Source organism: Kogia breviceps, chromosome 13 (genome assembly GCF_026419965.1).
Source record: "Kogia breviceps isolate mKogBre1 chromosome 13, mKogBre1 haplotype 1, whole genome shotgun sequence".
Lineage (NCBI taxonomy): Eukaryota > Metazoa > Chordata > Mammalia > Artiodactyla > Physeteridae > Kogia > Kogia breviceps.
In genome coordinates, this window is record NC_081322.1 from 79,142,473 (window position 1) to 79,162,922 (window position 20,450).

The window sequence follows — 20,450 nt, forward strand, 5'->3', positions numbered from 1 at the left end:
TACCATATAATTCTTTAAATGTTTATAATAAATCAATGGGGATACAGATACATTTATAAAATAGTTCTGGTTTTAATAATTTGAGATGCCTTTGTTTTTATACACCTTTACATGTTGATTATTTCTCTTTAGGATTTTAAAATCTAAATACTAACATAGTAGTCATTAATCATAGATGATAGGTAAGTTTCACATGTGGTACCAGCTATGACCAAAAGGCAGGGATGTCCCAGTGTACCATGTCAAGAAGGCTTATAAGATTATGTCTGAATTTAGAGTGTAAATTGCCATGGTTGATTATTCATAGCTGTAATGTGTGTGAGAAGCAAAAGTAGCAAAGTATGTGTAATGAATTTTATACCTCTGGACTAGACTAATACCTAAATATATACTATATTTTTGCTCACAAGACAAAGATAAATCTACTTTAGGAAAGAATACTATATATATATGTAATATAATATATACAATATTAGAAGAGTATTTAAACATATATATATATATATATATATATATATATATAAAACACTTTAATCTCTGAGCAAGATTGCTTTACATTAGTCTTTGTATCACTCTCTAACAGATCAAGTCAAGGACCGCTTCCTTTCTTAACTGTTTTCCTTATCAGGATTAGAGTAAATAAATAAATATAATGTAAAACTCTTGATTTTTCTGAAATGGTAGCCTAGACATGAATACTATTCAGAATGAAAAAGAAATCTCACTGCAAAATTAATTTAGGGGCTTTGATTTTAGAGTTTTATTACTACTGAGAGTTGAAACAAGAGTTGTCTTAGGGACAATTTTTCATTAAAAACAAACATCTGACCTATTTTTGATAGTTTGGTGCAAGAGAAAGTTTGAATAACTCTAAAGAAATCAGCTCTGGAACTGGATAAAGTGCATTTTAAATAATTAGGTGATCGTATAAATGGGAAGAATTTGAAGGATACACAAAGGCCAAAAACCAAATAGATGGAAATTTCAGGGAGAAATTTCAGTTGAGGATAACTTTTTCTGAGGAGTCAAATTATTTAATATTGAATTTCCATTTTTCTGGCTCTAAGGAACAAATAGAACACTTGATAAAGCCTAATGCCCCCTCATGGGAGTGCAGATAAAAGAATACACCTGCATAAATGTGAATCTCATAAGAGTTACAGCCCTATTTTTAAGGTGAATATAAAAAATAAGGATAATCTACACACACACACACACACACACACAGCCTGTCTCTACCTTGGTGTCAAATAGAAAGCAAAAATAAAATATTTGATGAGACAATTTAATTCATAAGCCGACATTCACATGAAAATCTTTCCCTTCATAAAAGCAGTAGAAACACTGGAATAAAATTGTAAAAGTTAACTTTTTTGGACTCTGAAAATTAACCAAAATCTTACAAAAAAATTCAAGGAGAATCTACTCAAGAAAAATGACTGAATCTCTTAATCCACTAAATTAACTGAATAAAGACTTCAGTAACTGCACACAGAAAAGACTGTAGATTTTAAAGAATTAACCCATAAAAGTCACAAAACAAAGAGACAGCAGTACCAGCAAGAAACAGCAAGAATAACAAACTCTGATTGGTGAATGAATGGCTGGAGAGGAGAGTGTTCTTATTTTCATAGCTGGCATACTATGTTATTTAAAATGTCCAGTTTTCAACAAAAACATACAGGCACAGAAAGAAACAGGATATGTCCCAGACACAGGGAAAAAAAAGTAGTCAATAGAAATTGTCTCTGAGGAAGCTAGATAAGCTAGATTTTCAGCCTCCTAGAAAAAGATTTTCAATCTGCTAGCATATATGTATATGCTAGCAGATTGGAAAAATATATATATATAACTATATATTATTATAAATGTTATAAATATGTCTAAAAACTAAAGAAAATCAGGTCTAAGGAATGTATAAGAACAATATCAGTATGACAACAATATTTTATTGATATCACCAAATATCAGTAGCAGATAGAACTGGAAGAAGAAAGAATCAGTGGAACTGAAGATACATCAAATGGGATTATCCAGTCTGAGGGAAAGAATGGAGAAAAATGAAGAGAAGAGACCTCAAAAACCTGTGGGGTGCCATCAAATATATCAACATACTCATAATGAGAGTACCAGAAGGAGAGGAGACAGAGAAGGGGGCAGAAAGAATATTTGTAAATAATGTTTAAAAATCTCACCAATTTATGAAAAGCATTGATCTATACATACAAGAAACTGAACAAATTCCAAATGGGGTAAATTCAAAGAGATCCACAGATAGACACATGTGACCAAATTTTCAAAAGACAGAGAAAGGGAGACTCTAGAAAGCTTCAAGAGAGAAACAACTCATCACATGCAAGGGATTCTTGATAAGATTAACAGCTGACTTCTCATCAGAAACCATGGAGGCCAGAAGACCATGTGATGACATATTCAAAGTGCTGAGAGGAATAGCCAGTCAGCCAAGAATACTACATGCAGTAAATTTTTATTGCTCTCTTCAAGGCTCCTAACCCAATCCAGCCTTCTTCAAGTACTCCCCTTTAGAAAATAAACTCATTTTCTATTTCTACCAGAAATGAGTAACTGCATAGAAATTCCCTATGCTTCCTATTGATTCTGCATGAACATAAGTTACTGAATTTTCTCCAACGCCTATCTCTTTCCACTCCCTTAAAGAGACAGGTGTTCTCCCTCACATATAAGGTCAGTCCCTTCACTTCTGCTCTGAAATCCATACGTTCCCACCTCTTCAGAGACAACATTTCATTAAGCTTGTCTCACTCCTTTATTTTCAGCTTTTCTTTTTCTAGTGGTTTTTTCCTTTGACATATAAATATATTCAAGCTTATTCCATGAAAAATGAAGTATTTGACTCTCCTTTTCTTCCTAGATATGGCCTCAGTTTTATATATACCATACATATATACAGATATATGTATAGTATATAACTGAGTCCTGATGCCTATGTCTGTTTGTCTGACAAGCATCTCAAATTCAACATGCTCAAAATCAAATTCAGAATTTCCCCACTATCCAATCTCTACTCATTCCAATATCTATGTTCCCTGTGAATGCAAATGCACTCACCATCCACCTGGATAGTGGACAATTTCTTTGTCCTGAAGATTCTACTTCTAAATGTCAAGCAAATCTCTTCTCTTATTATTTTTTTCACAATATTATCTAAGATAAGGTCTTCAACACTCCTCACCTATATTTCTTTTATAGTCACAAAACTGTAGTCTTCATCTTCAGTGGTATCAGTTTGCTAGGGCTTCCATAACAAAGTACCACAGGCTCTGTAGCTTAAACAACAAAATTTTATTTTCTTCTAGTTGTGGAGGCTGGAAGTCTGAAATTAAGGTGTCAGCAAGGTTGGTTTATTTCTGGGAGCTCTTCCCTTGGCTTTCCTTGGGTAAGGTTGGTTTCTTCTCTAGCCTCTTCCTTTGGCTTTTCCTTGACCATCTTCTCCTTCTGTCTTCATATGGTTCTTCCATATGTCTGTGTCCAAATATCCTCTTCTTATAAGGACACCAGTTATATTGGATTCGCGACTACCCTAAAGATCTCCTTTTCAATTTACTACCTCTTTAAAGAACTTATCTCCAAATATGGTTACATTCTGAGTTGCTGGAGATTAATACTTCAACATAGGAATTTTGGAGGGATATGACTCATCCCACAACACCAGTTTTATTCACATTTAGACTGAAATAAAATGACACTAGACACTAACTCAAATTCACATGCAGAAATAAAGAGCACCAGTAGAGATAACTCTGTTAGGTGAAAATAAAAGCAAATACAAATGTTTTGTTTGCTTGTTTGTTTGTTGCCTCTTTTCTTCTGCCTGTAGAAGTGTGTAGTACAGAAAGAACTGTGAAAGTTGAATTGAATCATTAAAACAGTACTGTATTGTATAGGTAAGGAACTGGCATTTAAAAAAAGTATGGATTAACCTAGGAATTTATTTTAACAGATAAAATTCTTTCCTCCTATATCAACATGCAACTTTTTGAAACGTGTTATGTATTATATGCTGACATTATGTATCTGCCACAATTTAAAAGTGTAATGTGGATTAACAATTTCTTTCTTAATGATGATCAAAAAGAGAAATTAAGAAACAAGTTACTTATTCTCCAGTCCTTATTGATTATCAACCTGTTGCAAATAGTGATTATCAATATAATAATTAAACAAATGTCATCAACTTCATTAAGAAGATACAACTAAGCATATTTGAGTTCACAAATTTGATTGTGCTTAGGGATATGTGAATGTGCATTTTTGAAAGAGATAGAAGAGAAATTTTGTCTAAGCTCTCACAAGAGTTGGGGTCTGGGGTGGTGGGGATCTACCTTTTGCAATTGTGTGGAAGACTCCTGGAGACCTTGAAAAAAATGTGGTTTTCTGTCCACAGTCCAGAGTATGCTATAAGAAGCTAAGAAACAGACCCTCATGCATACTCAAGGAACTGCTGAGAATGTTGGCCCTTTATCTAAAACAGTGAACACATGTTAGCTAATCTCGACTTCATATAAAAGAAGGAAGCCAAAGGCTAAAAAGAAGGAATAAATTGCAAAAAAAGAGAATCCTTACTTACAGTGGATATAGGTTAAGAAATCATTGTCTAGATAGGACAATTTGGTGAAATAAAATTCTTTTTATTTCTGAGCTTTTGTCATAGTTTATCCAAATTTAATCCATAGCACTTCATAGGGATCTTAAGAAGCAAACTGTCATATTTATTTGTGAAAAGAACACACTTATGAAAATCATACCTCTCTGTAAAGGACTCACTGTTTGGGGAGGAAGGGGAGTGTCGACTTTCACTCGGTATACACATACTGATTTATAGACAGGAGAAAGAGTGAGGGGCAATAATGAGAGCGATTGTTTCATTAGTCCAGTTGAAAATTTTATCAAATACTCCACATATTTACAAGAATTAATAATGCCATTTACCACTTAAAATTTGTTTTCTAGTTTTTTTCAAAATAAAACTAGAATAATTCCTACCCAAAAGATAAAATCCATCATGATGTTAGGATGCAGATAAGAATGAATTTTGCCTCTTTGTTGAGATAATGTATTTCATTTTAAACTCAAAGTTGCAGAAAATACTTTCCTAATAAAGTCAGTTACTTAATTTTGACATCATGACTCAACTTACTTCAGGATTATTAAAGTAAAATAACATCTGTAATATGGTAATTTTTATGAAGAGTTTGGTGGCTTACAAATAGCTCAGGTTACATTTTAAATTTGATTATATTATGGTTTTATTCATAATGAAATTAATCTTCTACTAAACTGTCCCTGTTTACAAAGACCTAAGTGAACTCTCATAGTTATGCCAGCTAACACTTCCTCCACCTTTCATTTCAACACCGACACAAAATTAAAGCATATTAATAAGGCTGGTACATTTGAAAAGTGTTGTGTTTCTTGCCAGGTAGGATTACTTCTGGAGAGTTTAAATTTGCAGTTAGAATATCACTGGATAAATATACCCCAGTAGATAAAAAACTATTTACTTTTAATTTAATAGAGACAAGAAGACAAAGAATAAAAATGCACCATAGTCACCTCTTCAAAGCTGTTGGCTGGATTATTTTCAACACCAGATAAAACTGGGCATGAATCTAATCCACTAGGAAAACATAAACAAAATGTCCAGACCGTACCAATAATGCTCTAGGCAGTAGTACTTTATATTTTGGATTATGCTTAAGAGAATAAGTTCTCAAACGTGAAAGCACAGAATCTAATAAGAGTGTGGGCTTCTCTCCTGTCATTTTTAACAAAGTAGAGTTAGGAATATCACTACAGATAGGTAAAATGTTTACTTGTAAGAATATACAATATTTCTTTTCATTAGTCAATTTTAGAAGTGCTTTATAAATCTGTTATTTTGTAAGCTAGAAAATCAGTGATCAGCTGAACACGCTTTCATATAAGAACAGAGGAATTTATTGGCTCATTCCTAGATGAAAGGAAACTTCCATGTATTTCTAATAAATTAAAGCCAAATGAGATTTATCACCAACTTTTCTAATATACTTATGATTTAGAACACCTCTCTACTGTGAATGGCAGTTTCAAATTTTTATCTCTAAAAATATCAAAATTCTCACAATGTATTCTTTTGAAAGGATAAATTAATGAATTACTACTCTCAGAGGCAACATGACACTTGATTTTCTCTTCCAGATACAGAGTAAGCTGAGAATGAGCCACCTGAGTGTGAAGAGGGAAATATCCAGGTGTCCTTTCCATCCTATAATCTTCATTCCATCAAAAATTATATCTCTGCACTGTGCAACTATCTTAAGTGTGAAAAGGCTACCTAACTGTAAATTTTTCTTTTAAAAAGACTGAAGTGGTGAGAGCTGATAATTAAAAAAAAAAAAAAGATGAACCACATTTTCTAAGATTAGGCATGCATATGGATGTGATTCCACCAGGACCTGAAAGTTATTACATTGAAATTAAGATAGTGGCTTTTCCACATGTATGTGGAGAACCCGTCCAACATGCACAGCTCCCAAATCCTTGGTGTTTTTATTCCATAATATTGTCCCCTCACTTAGCTCAGCCACTTACTCCCAGGACATGTGATTACCAATAGCTGAGCCTTTTGTACAGCCTTTAATCCTAAAATATTTTCCCTGAACCTCACCTGTTTAAAGTTCTTGATTTCCCCCTTTCCAGATGAAGTTACATGATTCATATCTATATTAACTCTGGCATACACCCTTAACTTCCTTTTCCTTCTCTGTTTTGGTAATCTGGGTTATGTCAAAGCCTTTAACTTCTCTCTACTTACAGAACCTGTGTAACTGATTTCACTTTTTATTCATAATCACTAAGCTCAAGTGGATCCTAACTGTTGCTAAATTTCTCTGTTACATTTTACCATTAAAACCGAATTCACAGATATCCATAAAGCAGGTATACATATAAAATAATGTGATTGTATCCACCAATTTTTAAAATTTTTTTTAAATGTAGTAAAAACATCCCAGTGGATAAATAACATTACTTTGAATTAATGCTATACAAAAAAATAAAATTTACAATAGCCGCTTATGCAAAGTTGTTTATAGGATTTAAGTTTAACATAGAGTAGAATTTTTTTTTACATTAAAAACATTTTTTTATTGGGGTATAGTTGTTTTACAATGTTGTGCTAGCTTCTGTTGCACGGCGAAGTGAACCAGCCATATGTATACACATATCACCTCTCTTTTGGATTTCCCTCCCATCCAGGTCACCACAGAGCAGAGTAGAGTTCCCTGTGCTATACAGCAGGTCCTCACTAGTTATCTATTTCATACCCAGTGGCAAATATCTATCAATCCCAATCTCCCATTTCATCCCAACCCCCTTTCCCCCCGTGTCCACATGGTTGTTCTCTACATCTATATCTCTATTTCTGCTTTGCAAATAGGTCCATCTGTACCATTCTTCTAGATTCCACATATATGCATTAACATACGATATTTGTTTTTCTCTTTCTGGCTTACTTCACTCTGTATGACAGTCTCTAGGTTCATCCACATCTCTACAAATGACCCACTTTTGTTACTTTTTATGGCTGAGTAACATTCCATTGTATAAATGTACCACATCTTCTTTATCCATTCATGTGTTGATGGACATTTAGGTTGCTTCTATGTCCTGGCTATTGTAAATAGTGCTGCAATGAACATTGGGGTGCATGTGTCTTTTGGAATTATGGTTTTCTCAGTAATGATACTGAGAAAACCATAATTCAACCAATATGGAGAACAGTATGGAGGTTCCTTAAAAGTCTAAAAATAGAACTACCATATGACACAGCAATCCCACTACTGGGTATATACCCTGAGAAAACCATAAAGTGGAATTTAATCCTGACTCTAAAACCCTGTAAAAACATAAAATGAACATATTCAGACTATGTTAATATTCTCTGCCATAATCACCGGTATTTCAGATTCTGCCTTCATAATCCTACTACACTGTTTTTGGCAACTTACTTTACTGCTCTCTGAGATGACAATATCACTCCTTCTCCCCTTTCCTCCTCCAATACTCCTTTCCCTATCCTCACTTTCAGACGATGACATTACTTCCTCGTTGCTATGGAGAAAATCTGAGCAGTCTGGAGAAAACTTCTCTATGCTGCCTCCACCACATCTCCCATATGTTTTGTTCCAAGTTGCACCCATGCACTTTGCTTTGCTTCATGACTGTATGTACAAACCATCTATGCCTCTGTTCAAGCCCAGAGTTTCCACTTGGGCACCTGAAGTGCTTATCCTCATCTACTTAAGGACATCATTGCAGATATTCTCTCCAGCATCATCAATTTTTCTTTTCCATGCAATTATTTCCATCAACATAATAACAATAATGACACCATTTTTATACTGCTTACTATATTGCAGGCACTCCTGTACACTAACATAATCCTTATATCAATTCACTGAGAAAGATAACTTTATTGCTGTCCACTTTTTACAAATGAGAAAACAGGAGCACAAAGAAGGTGTGAAATTTGCCTTAATGAGCAGTGATAATAGGCTGTGTAGAAGTAAAATCTAACACTTGATCCTGCTTCTAGTACAACTATGTACCACAATCAGGGAAAAACATTTACTCAATGATAAACTAAAAATAAGGGAGTCATCCTGATTGGTTCTTGTTCTCACAATAATAAAATTTGAATATTTTCCGTCAACTAGACTTCCTAACAAAGATAATTTCATCATTAATTCTTGATATCCTAATATTTAAAGACATATTATATCATTTTAAAATATATGGTAATTTGAAAAAATTAGTTTGCCAACACGAGCAGATGAATGTACACTAAGTGATCTTATTAATTTTACATTTTTCTTTGTTGTGTTTTATATTTGACAAATATTTTCTTTTGAAATCTGACTCCCTTGCATTCTTTGCAAGAAAATTTTTTTCTAAGTGTACTTGTTTCTGAGTCTTCTTTGGCAGTCATTCTTATAGGTTCTATTCAGTTATAGTCCACAATTATACTGAACAGAAGTGTGTAGTTTGATGGCATACCTTGTCTGGACCTGGACGAGCTACGCCCTTGGCTCAGTTTTGTGTGGTCCCTCATGTGTGGTGACTGAGCTTTTAGGCTCTGCTCCGTAATTCTGTTTTATGATCAAGTCTGTTTCTGGTGACAACCGTGGTAAAATCTGATTTTGAATTATACAGTTTACATGTGGTAGATGTCAAAAATTGGGTCTCTCATATAGCAGCTGACAAGAAATCCAGAATCTGTTTCCCTATTAGTCTTTATTTGTGTATTTGTGTTTGTCTTAAAATTCTGTATTTCCTGACATATGACAACCAAGGATTAAAATGTTTTTGTTGTTTTTCTAACCATTGGTAGAATCTTCTCTGATTATATGATTTGTTTTTCTACCTATATACATTCTTTTATCAAGAAAAGCTTTTGAATAAAAATAAAACAAATTTCTAGCATGCAATGATCAACTTTTGTTGATTGCTATGTAATCACCTTAAATGATAAAATGATTCAAACGTAATGTCTTTTCAGGACCCTTTAAATAAGGCTAAAGAAAGGAGATTGCTACAGTTTAAAAAAAAAGTAAAGAAAAAATTTAAAAGCTTGTTCTGCTAAATTCAAAAGAAAATCACAAAATTTCTTAGAATTTCAACAAATGAAGTTTCCCAAAAGACCTAATGGGCTCAGTTTATGTCTTTGTGTCTTTAAATGTTTGACAATTTGTAACAGATACTGGTACTTCCATTCCTATTGTTTTGTAAAACTGGCTTCTCTAGTTTGTGTAACTAATAAAACTTTTTTTCTAAATGTAAACAAAATTTAGAAAAGAAATCTCTAACTGTTGTCTAAATATGAGATGAAATAACAAAACAAGTTATATGCACTCTTAAAATATTTAATGAAGCAAGACCCCTTACTTCAGGCTATGATGGGATCAGTGAAGACAAAATACCACAAACAGAATGGCTTATTAGACTAATAAAAATACATTGTTTATAGTCTAGAGGGTAGAAATTGGAGATCAAGATGTCGGCAGCATTGATTCCTTCTGAGAGCTATAAAGGGGAAATCTATTCCAAACCTCCCTCTTAGGTTCTGGTAGTTTGGGGACACTCTTTGGTGTTCATGTTTCTGCTTCATTATTCTAATATTTCCCTTTAATTTCACAAGACTGATGGATATGTGGTCTAAACCAGAAGAATTAGTCAAGAATAAAAGGCCTCCAAACTGGAAAGGAAGAACTAAAATTCTGTCAGATAAAGTGATCTTATATATAGACAACACTAAATATGCCACAAAAATACTGTCAGAACTAATAAAAAAATTAGCACAGTAGCAAGATATAAAATTAGCATACAAGAATCAGTTGCATTTCTATACATGAAACGATAGACAATCTGAAAAAATTACAAACACAATTCTATTCACACTTAAAAGTGATTAAGATGGTAAGTTTTTGTTATGAGTACTTTAACACACTAAAAACTTTTTAAAAAAGAAAAAGAATTACAGGACAATTTTTGTCTCAATCCATGAAAGTCATAAGATGCTAATATGAAATTTGAAATTACAAACATTTAAAAATATCAACCTGATATTTAATATCCAGAAAATAGACATTCTTAAAAAACAAAAGACAGGAGGAGGAAGTAAAATTATATTTTAATGTTCTTATAATATTATAAATATTATTCCCGAGTAGTATAGTATAATTTAAAATTGTTTGCAATCATTTCAAAAGTTCTTATCATAATTTATGGAGCAACAATAAAAAATTATTTTAAAAATAGTAATATAACTAAAAAGCCAAGAGTGGAGATAAAATGGAATGAGAAAAAGTAGTCAAAGAACATGAATGAAGGTAAGAAGAGAGGAAAAGACTAACAGGGCAAATAGGAACAAATACAAAATGATAGATTTGAATACAAATCTATGAAGTTACATTAAAAGTAAATGGTCTGGGCTTCCCTGATGGCGCAGTGGTTGCGAGTCCGCCTGCCGGTGCAGGGGTCACGGGTTCGTGCCCCGGTCCGGGAAGGTCCCACGTGCTGCGGAGCGGCTGGGCCCGTGAGCCATGGCCGCTGAGCCTGCGCGTCCGTGCTCTGCAGCGGGAGAGGCCACAACGGTGAGAGGCCCGCGTACCACAAAAAAAAAAAGTAAATGGGTCTATAGAGTTCAAGCAAAAAGCAATGATTATCTGATTGGATTTAAAAAAGCAAGTACTAACTTTATGAATGAGATCTACAACAGTCAAATTTAAGTTAAAGATACAGATAAATGAAAAGTAAAAAGATATTTTAAAAAGTATAACCTGGAAAAAATTAATCATAAGAACCCTGCAGATGTTATAGCAATGTCAGACAAATTAGAATTCCGAATAAGGAATATTACCAGAGATAAAAAGAGACATTGTATAATGATAAAGGTGTCATTCCTTAAGAAATATAACAATCCTAAATGTATATTCACCTAATTACAGATATCCAGAATACATGAAGCAAAAAATGATAGAACTGGAAGGGTAAGTAGATAAATCTATAACTAGAGTGCAAAATATTAACATTTCACTCTCAGTAACTGATAGAGAAAGTAGACAAAAATCATTAAGAAAATAGAAGACTAATAATACTATCAACCAACTTGACCTAATTGAAATTTATAGAACACTCCACTTAGACACAGGAGAACACAAACTCTTTTCAAGTGCAAATGGAACATTCAAAAAAATAGGTCATATTCTGGACTTTAAGCAATCCCAATAAATTTATAATAATTGAAATCATTAGAGAGTATATTTTCGGAACATAAGAGAATTAAATTAGAAACCAATAACAGAAAGATTTCTAAAATATATGCAAATACTTAGAAATTGAGTAACATATTTCTAAGTAACACATATAACACAAAAGAAACCTTAAGAGAAATTAGAAAATACTTGAACTTGAATATATATATGCATGATATATGAAATATGAAATTAGAAAATGCTTGAAATTGAATAAACTGTATATATATATACACAGTATATGAAAATTTGTGGGATAAACTAGAATAGTGCTTAGAAAGAAAACAATACATTTTAATTGTTTTATTAAAGAAGGAGAAAGTTTCAAAACCAACAATACAAGCATTCACTTTAATAAACTAGAAAAATAGTCTCAAATTACTGATAGTACAGATAAATATACAGATAAGGTAATAATAATCAATGAAGAGAAAACAGATAAGAAATATAGACAACTAAATAAACCAAATAAAGGTTACAAAATTCTTTAACAAAATAAATGCAAATTGAACCTAGAAACACAAAAATAATAATGTATCATGATCAAGTGGAGTTTATCCCAAAATACAAAGATGGTTTAACATTCCAAAATCAATACTATTCATTATATTAATATAATAAATTGAAAAAGAAACATTTGATCATGTAAGTAGATATAGAAAATAATTTGGTAAAAGTTGAACTTGATTTTTAAAGTTTAAAGATTTTTTAAAAAAATCCATTCATGATTTTAAAAATTAATAAAACTCTCAGCAAATTAGAAAGAGAAGGAATTTCTCAATGTGATAAAGAGCATCTATGAAAAACTTACAGAAAACATCATAGTGAGAAGTCAGCCATCTACAAGCCAGGAAGTGAGCCCTCACTAGAACGTGAACCCTGCTGGACCTTGATCTTGGACTTCCAGCCTCCTGAAATGGAAGAAAATAAGTTTCCATGGCTTACACCATATAGTCTGTGGTACTGTTATGCCAGTCTGAGCAGACTAAGACAAACTCTATGAGGAAAGACTAGTCTTTACAATAAATGTTGCCAAAGCAACCTGTATCTGTGTGGCAAAAAATGAACCATGACCCTTCTTTACACCGTGCAAAACATTCACTCCAAATGGACCAGCAAACTAAATTTAAAATCGAACACAATAAAACTTCTAGAAGAAAATATAAAAGAAATTCTTTAAGACCTTGGGTTGGACAATAAAATGAGAAACTAATCCAGTGGAGAACTGAACAGAAATATAAAAGGAGTTCAATTTCTTCATGGAGCAAAGCAATCCTGTCAACGCTGGACTTTCAGTTGAGAGGGAAATAAAGTTTATCATGTTAAGCCACCAATATTTTGGCCAAATTAGTTATTGAATGATTTTTAAAAAGACATAGTCCCATTCTTATCACTCATATCTCAATAGAGTCAAGACCTTTTAATTCATTACCTGAAATATTACAAGGGCCTCCTTATTTATCTTGGGAAAGTAAGTAAGCTCTGTAAACACAGACCAGGGAACTGTAACTTAGTTTGCTGCAAGAGCACTCACCAAGAAACTGATGTTTAACATGAGACCTGAAGGAACAGTAGGATTTAGCAAAATCAATACAGAAGAGTGAACAAAGATTCAGGCAGAGAAAAGAGGATGTTCAAAAACCTGGAGGCAATAAAGAAAGAATGAGATAGTCAAGGACTTGAAATAACTTTAGTACATATGCTTGAACCACTGAAGGCAGAGTGTTAGTCAGGCTGTTTGGTGCTGGTTAGGAATGAGGCTGGAAATACAAGCATCAGGCAAGAGATTCTTGGTCTTAAATGTGAGGCAGCTTTAGGGTGATGGAATGCTTTTTAGAGAAATGAGAAGTCATTTAAGAGTTTCATTCAGGAAATGATCCTTACTTCTGATTCACATTATTTTAATTACATAGGTTGACTAATTTTTTCTTGAATGCTAAATATTTCGAATTGATTGATTACTAAAATTTGTAATATTCCTTTATTCTAGAAAGCAGATAAGTTTCTTTCAGACCAACTCGATCTTTTCAAGGATTCTTTGTGCAAGACCTTGCAGCCATTCACCCACTCGTAGCACTTGAGTATTTAGCAAGAGACTCAAGGAGACCAGTATGCAAAGCTCTGGAGAATTTTCTCCACATGATTCTCATCTTCAGTGCTCCTCCCTACAAATTCCATCCCATTCAGCCTCCCTGGATGTTGATCTCTAACTCTTCTACTCAATGAGATCACCTCACCCTGTCTCGGATCCAACTTCCTGTATCACCATCTGGAAAGCACCTCCAAGTTCTCCTTGACTCCTCTAAAGACCACGGTCACTAACTGCCAGCTATGCAATGTCCACAGACAGCTGCCACATATGTTCTGTCTAATTTTCCATATGTTCATAGTGAAAGAGTAAGTCTGGCTCCATTACAGCTGTCTATGCGTGTTGCTTTGGCTTAGATTATATATGGTTTTTTGAGGTTTCAGGGAGCAATTCTCCCTCTTCCCAACCCAGTCCTCTGTATCACTACAGGAAGGAAATGACTGAAATTATCTGATAATCTCTAAGGCTTTGCAGCAAATTTCTATTTATTCAGTTTACCATTTCAGAGAAATATATGATATTTAAAAAAAATAATAAAAGTATTATACATGATCTATTATTATTCACTGTATACCAAGTTTTGTGATCAATACTTTTCATGAAATATTTTACTTATTTTTTTTACAAAATGTTTATAAATTAGGACATGACATATTTGATTTTACTCATGAAATACACACAAAATGACTCACCAGAAGTCAAATGTCTAGTAAACTGATAGGAACAAACTTTGAACTTGTCATCTCTTTCTAAGTGCCTTCTAATTTATTACAGGAATGTCTATTAAAGCAGTTAAAATAATAATGTTAGGTCTAACAAAATTACCTTTCAAGCATATTTATTCCTGTGAAAAACATTTCTCTCACTATGCTTTTCAATCAAAACTTGTTTTGAGGATTCCCTGGTGGCGCAGTGGTGGAGAGTCCGCCTGCCGATGCAGGGGATACGGGTTCGTGTCCCGGTCCGGGAAGATCCCACGTGCCGCGGAGCGGCTGGGCCCGTGAGCCATGGCCTCTGGGCCTGCGCGTCCGGAGCCTGTGCTCCGCAACGGGAGAGGCCACAACAGTGAGAGGCCCGCGCACCGCAAAAAAAAAAAAAAATTACCTAAGCATTTCTTTCTAGTGCAGTCAAAATATTTACTCTTTCCTAAGAGAAAAACTGAACTGAGAATCAATGTTCAACGTAAAAAAAAAAAAAAAAAAAACTTATAGTTCCAATTAAGACTGTCATTTGGAGCTGCTATTAAAATTATGTCAGATTTTGAAATTGTTTCTAAGAACTGATGAGAGTTTAGCATTTTATGTAGAAACATGCTGTGCTAGGAATGATTACTGTTTAGTTTTTGTTTTCCAAAAAATTTAAGAGATCTGATATTCAGAAGGAGATGAACTTAGTGGAACAAGAAACTATCAGTAGCAACATTCAAAGAAATTTTTTTCAGATTAGTTCAATAATTAATCAAACAGCAAATTGATACAGTATTGGAGAATATGCAATTGAACAATATTCATTTGTCAGTAATACCTCTTTCCTCTCAAAACCTCTGACAAGTTTATTGTCACATAACATATTCATTGGTTAAATGAAAAAATAGATATCTTTTAGTGTAGATACCATGCTTTCTGTGGAATAATTTTAGGCAGTGATACCTTCAGATTTTTATTTATCCACAGTTGATAGAGCTTAGAATTAAGGGGTTTTTTGAGCTAGATCAAGATTTGGAAAACTTTCACTTAAATGGTCAGATAGTAAATATTTTCATCTTTGCTGACAATACAATCTCTGTTTCAGCTACTCAACTCTGTCATAGTAGTGTGAAAATAGCCATGGAAAATAGGTAGTAAAATGATTGGTGTGGCTGTGTTCCAATAAATCTTTATATGCAAAACCAAGCAGCACAGCAGGACAGATTTGTCCTGTGGCCAATAGTTCACAGACGCCTGATTTAGAACCTGGTTTATTTTGTAATTTATATTTAGACCTCACAATTCTCTATTTCATAACATTGGTCAGCAGCATTTGGTGTGGGGAATCAAGTCTTTTCAAAATTAAACTCATGTGGTTAGTTCTATATTGTATTTTCCCTAGAACACAGAGAAACTGAATATATTCTTTCCTGTTTCCTGATGAAGAGAAGAGATAGGATACAGGTAGATAATTTTTTAAAATGATTATCAATATTTATATGATGCTTTGATTTAAATGGTTAGTTATATTTTAAGTTAAGCCATAGGCAAATATAAATAACTCTAATATTAATCAATTTTGGAAAGAGATATCCTTGTGGGATGAAGTACCACCTGAAGATGGTACTCTGAGAGTTCTGTATCCTTATAAAACCCTGAAAATGCCAGGAGCCACAGCAGCCCTTGGCATTTTTACCACACGGTTTACTAATGAGCTTCCTGTTCTAGAATCCATGGGTCTGAAACCTTGAACTCCAATTTGGAAGAGAACTAGTCATGAGTCAGCTTCCTCCACTGTTGCATGGACACAAAAGAGGAGACAGAGGGGGTGATTCACAATTTTCTGACTATTTAATGCAAAACATTAGTCTTCTAGAAAATACATTCTATTCAATATCCTAGAATTGGATCAATTAGATTAAAATTTTTCCTAGAATCAATTGGGAGTTAAGCAAAAGTATAAGGGAAAAATACCCCCTCTGGGAATCTATTCAATTTCTTTATTTTATTTTTTTTTATTTTTATTGGAGTGTAGTTGATTTACAATGTTATGTTAGTTTCAGGTGTACAGCAAAGTGAATCAGTTATACATATACATATATCCACTCTTTTTTAGATTCTTTTCTCATATAGGTCATTGCAGAGTATTGAGTAGAGTTCCCTGTGGTATACAGTAGGTCCTTATTAGTTATCTATTTTATATATGGTAGTGTGTATATGTCCATCCCTGTCTCCCAATTTATCCCTCCCCGCCTTACCTCCTGGGAACTGTAAGTTTGTTTTCTAATGACCACTGAAATTCCCTCATTCAGGAAGAAAGTGAGAGAGGGGATTGATTCTTTATATCCCAATGCCTCAGATACAGACCACTAAATGATCAAAGGTTTGTCTTTTCACTTGTCTCTCCTCTGTCCTCCAGCCCAAGATTCCATGTCTGGGCTATCAAATAAATGACAGGCAACCAAATTAAGAGCACCTAGTGGATACTTCCAAGAGCTTCTGAACGAGCCGATTGATCATGAGAGGTGGTAACTCCGTGAGTAGTGTTCAAAACAAACTCACTTAGTGTGAAGAATTTACCCAACGAAAGTAAAAGCAGCGTGTGTATCTCTAGCCCATCCTCTCTCTATCTGAGGACACCCAGGGCCACCTAGCTTTTTCCATGGATATTTCTGTAAGTTTCAAATTGTCCCAGCCAGTGGTCCTGAACAACAACATTTTTCTTAGCTTCATCTTTATCTTCTTTGATAGCGCTGCACCCAAAAAGATAGAAATAGTCTCCCCAAGCTAGTGGTTTTGTAGAGTTGTTCCTTGTTGATGGATTCTGTAGTCATATTGTCTCAATTCTCCACCCCTGTGAAACTGCCTACTAGTGTAGAACTCTTCACTCCACCCAACACACACACAAATATATATGCAAATTCTTTTATTCTGCACTTGGACACAGTAATCCCTAAATCAGAGCTGTGTAGAGCCATATAGTAGCTTAAGGCAAAAGAAAATAATCAGTAATATGCATCCAGTCTTTATGAAATTTTTTTTTTTTTTTTTGGTGGTACGCAGGCCTCTCACTGTTGTGGCCTCTCCCATTGCGGAGCGCAGGCTCCGGACGCACAGGCTCAGTGGCCATGGCTCACGGGCCCAGCCGCTCCGCGGCACGTGGGATCTTCCCGGACCGGGGCACGAACCCGTGTCCCCTGCATCGGCAGGCGGATTCTCAACCACTGCGCCACCAGGGAAGCCCTACCACGGATTTTTGTATTAATTTTTTTAAAAAATTTTGAATGTATCCTATTAAAATATTATGTATCTTGATTACTCCGTTTTTTGTCTCCCCCTTACACTGAGGCCTGAGGTACCTCACTCACCTTACTCTAGTAGCCTAGGTACCAAAGAGCACCTTCTTTCACCACCAAAGTCTCACGCGGAGATTTCTGTGTGCAAACCCCTTTTTCAGATTTTTATACAAATTCTCTCCAGAGGATATAAAACCATGAGGACTGGACAGAGAAATAAAATCCTGAGATAAATTTACATTCACCCTAATCCCCCTTCCTGCTTCAATGTGAATCCTTCCACCAAAATCCTTTTCCGTCTCTTCCTCGTCATCAAGTTTCCTCTACCCTAACCAATCAAGTCAATGCAAAGTTTTTCTTTGTCTTTGAAATTATTGCAATATATTTTTATAATTCACTATGAATTCTCAGCATGTGCTTATATAAACCCATAGGGTATGAAAGACATGGAAAGAAGAGGAACAAGTTCCTGAGACTCAATGTATTTCAAGCTACCTGTCTCAACTTTGTTAATGTTGTTGACTGTAGATCACTGACGGCTCTAACAGGTCCAGCAGGACAGTGAATCCTCTCGCTTTGTTTTCCTTCGATGATTTTAGGCCATTTCCACAAAGGGCTAATGAGCCAGTCATCTCCTTTGCTTAAAGGAACTGCAGAGTGGAATAAAAAAGGACCAAAGTGGTGTTTTCATCTCTGTTGTTAATATTCACAATCAGTTTCTTACATCTAGGAAGAGAAGCACAAGTAAGACTCAGGTCCAAAGAATACTGCCTATGGAACCAGACTGGATTTAGAGGGGAATAAAAAATCAGGAAAGAATGAAAGAGGGTAAAAGACCACGTGAGTATCTATATCTAAAAGTAATAGCCACCTATTTTATACCACAGGCTGAGCAGCTTTTTTTTTTTTTTTTTTTTTTTTTTTTTTTTGCGGTATGCGGGCCTCTCACTGTTGTGGCCTCTCCCATTGCGGAGCACAGGCTCCGGACGCGCAGGCTCAGCGGCCATGGCTCACGGGCTTAGTTGCTCCGCGGCATGTGGGATCTTCCCGGACCAGGGCACGAACCCGTGTCTCCTGCATCGGCAGGCGGATTCTCAACCACTGCGCCACCAGGGAAGCCCAGCTTTTTTGTTTTTAATGTTGGAGATCTTTGTGGATCCATGCACCCAGCACTGCCTCATTCTTTTTTGTTTGTTTGTTTTGTTTTTGTTTTTGGCCACGTCATGCAGCTTGTGGGATCTTAGTTCCCCAATCAGGACTTGAACCCAGGCCCTTGTCAGTAAGAGTGCAGTGTCCTAACCACTGGACAGCCAGAGAATTCCCATAGCTGTCTATTTTTAATTACTTTTTTTTTCGGTACGCGGACCTCTCACTGCTGTGGCCTCTCCCGTTGCGGAGCACAGGCTCCGGACGTGCAGGCGCAGCGGCCATGGCTCACGGGCCCAGCGGTTCCGCGGCACGTGGGATCTTCCTGAACCGGGGCACGAACCCGCGACCCCTGCGCCACCAGGGAAGCCTTAATTACTTATTTTTAACATATCTAAAAACTTTCAGACAGGTGAGACAATTGACAGGAAATTAAATTCAAACTTTGAAGAAAATCTAAAGCTCAATTGAGAATACTCAAGAAGCTCATCTTAAAATGACAAATTGTGGCAAAATACAGATGTGCACTAAGAGAGCATGTCATAATATCAAATACACAAAGGAAATTTCAGAGACAAAGAGATATTTCAGACGGAGAATTGACTGGTGAGGCAGAAGGGTTTACTATGGAGAGTGGAGGAGATTTGGCATTGCAGGAAGAGATGATGCAAGTGTGTGCTAGTGTGCGAAATCTCTGCATATGAACTCTTTTCAGCAGGCTTTCAGAGAGCAAAGGAAGCTTTGAAGCCAAGCTTGTGTTAGATTGGAACTTAACATGTGGAGCATTCGGAGAGAGAAAAGTTCACTATAATTTGGTCAGTTATTTATAATTTGTTCAGCTGAGCACTTTAGCATATGTATTATTCGATACCTGTGTATACAATTACTCACATTTCAAAACATGAATTTCCATGCAATTGCAAATTGTTACAACATGCTCCTGCTGATTATCCTAAAAAACTCAGTTGGAGTTTAGCCAAACTTTTGTATGCAAAGTAAAGTAGAAAATTAAAGTTACTATGTGGGCAATTTAATGGAAACAAAATCATCTGAGCCATTCAGAGTACTAAGGCAACCCTATAACCCTGGCCATTCATTTTCCTTTTATTTCATCTGTATTCACCATAGATTCTCAAAACAATGAGCCTCAGGGTTTGGGATGTAGGTCAGGAGCTCTCTTACGCAGTGATACCAATTCCAAAGTTATAAAGGCGGTATTTTTCATCCTTCTCATCCTAGTGGTAATACATTAATCACTGAGGAGGTCCAAGAAGACAGGGATTATCTTAAGATTTTTCACAACTGTAGAAAGCAAATATAAATCTAAACAAAATGTGTCTGGAAATAAGCACTAGATTGCTGTTGCATGTGGATTTGAGAAGTTAGTTTGGTATACACA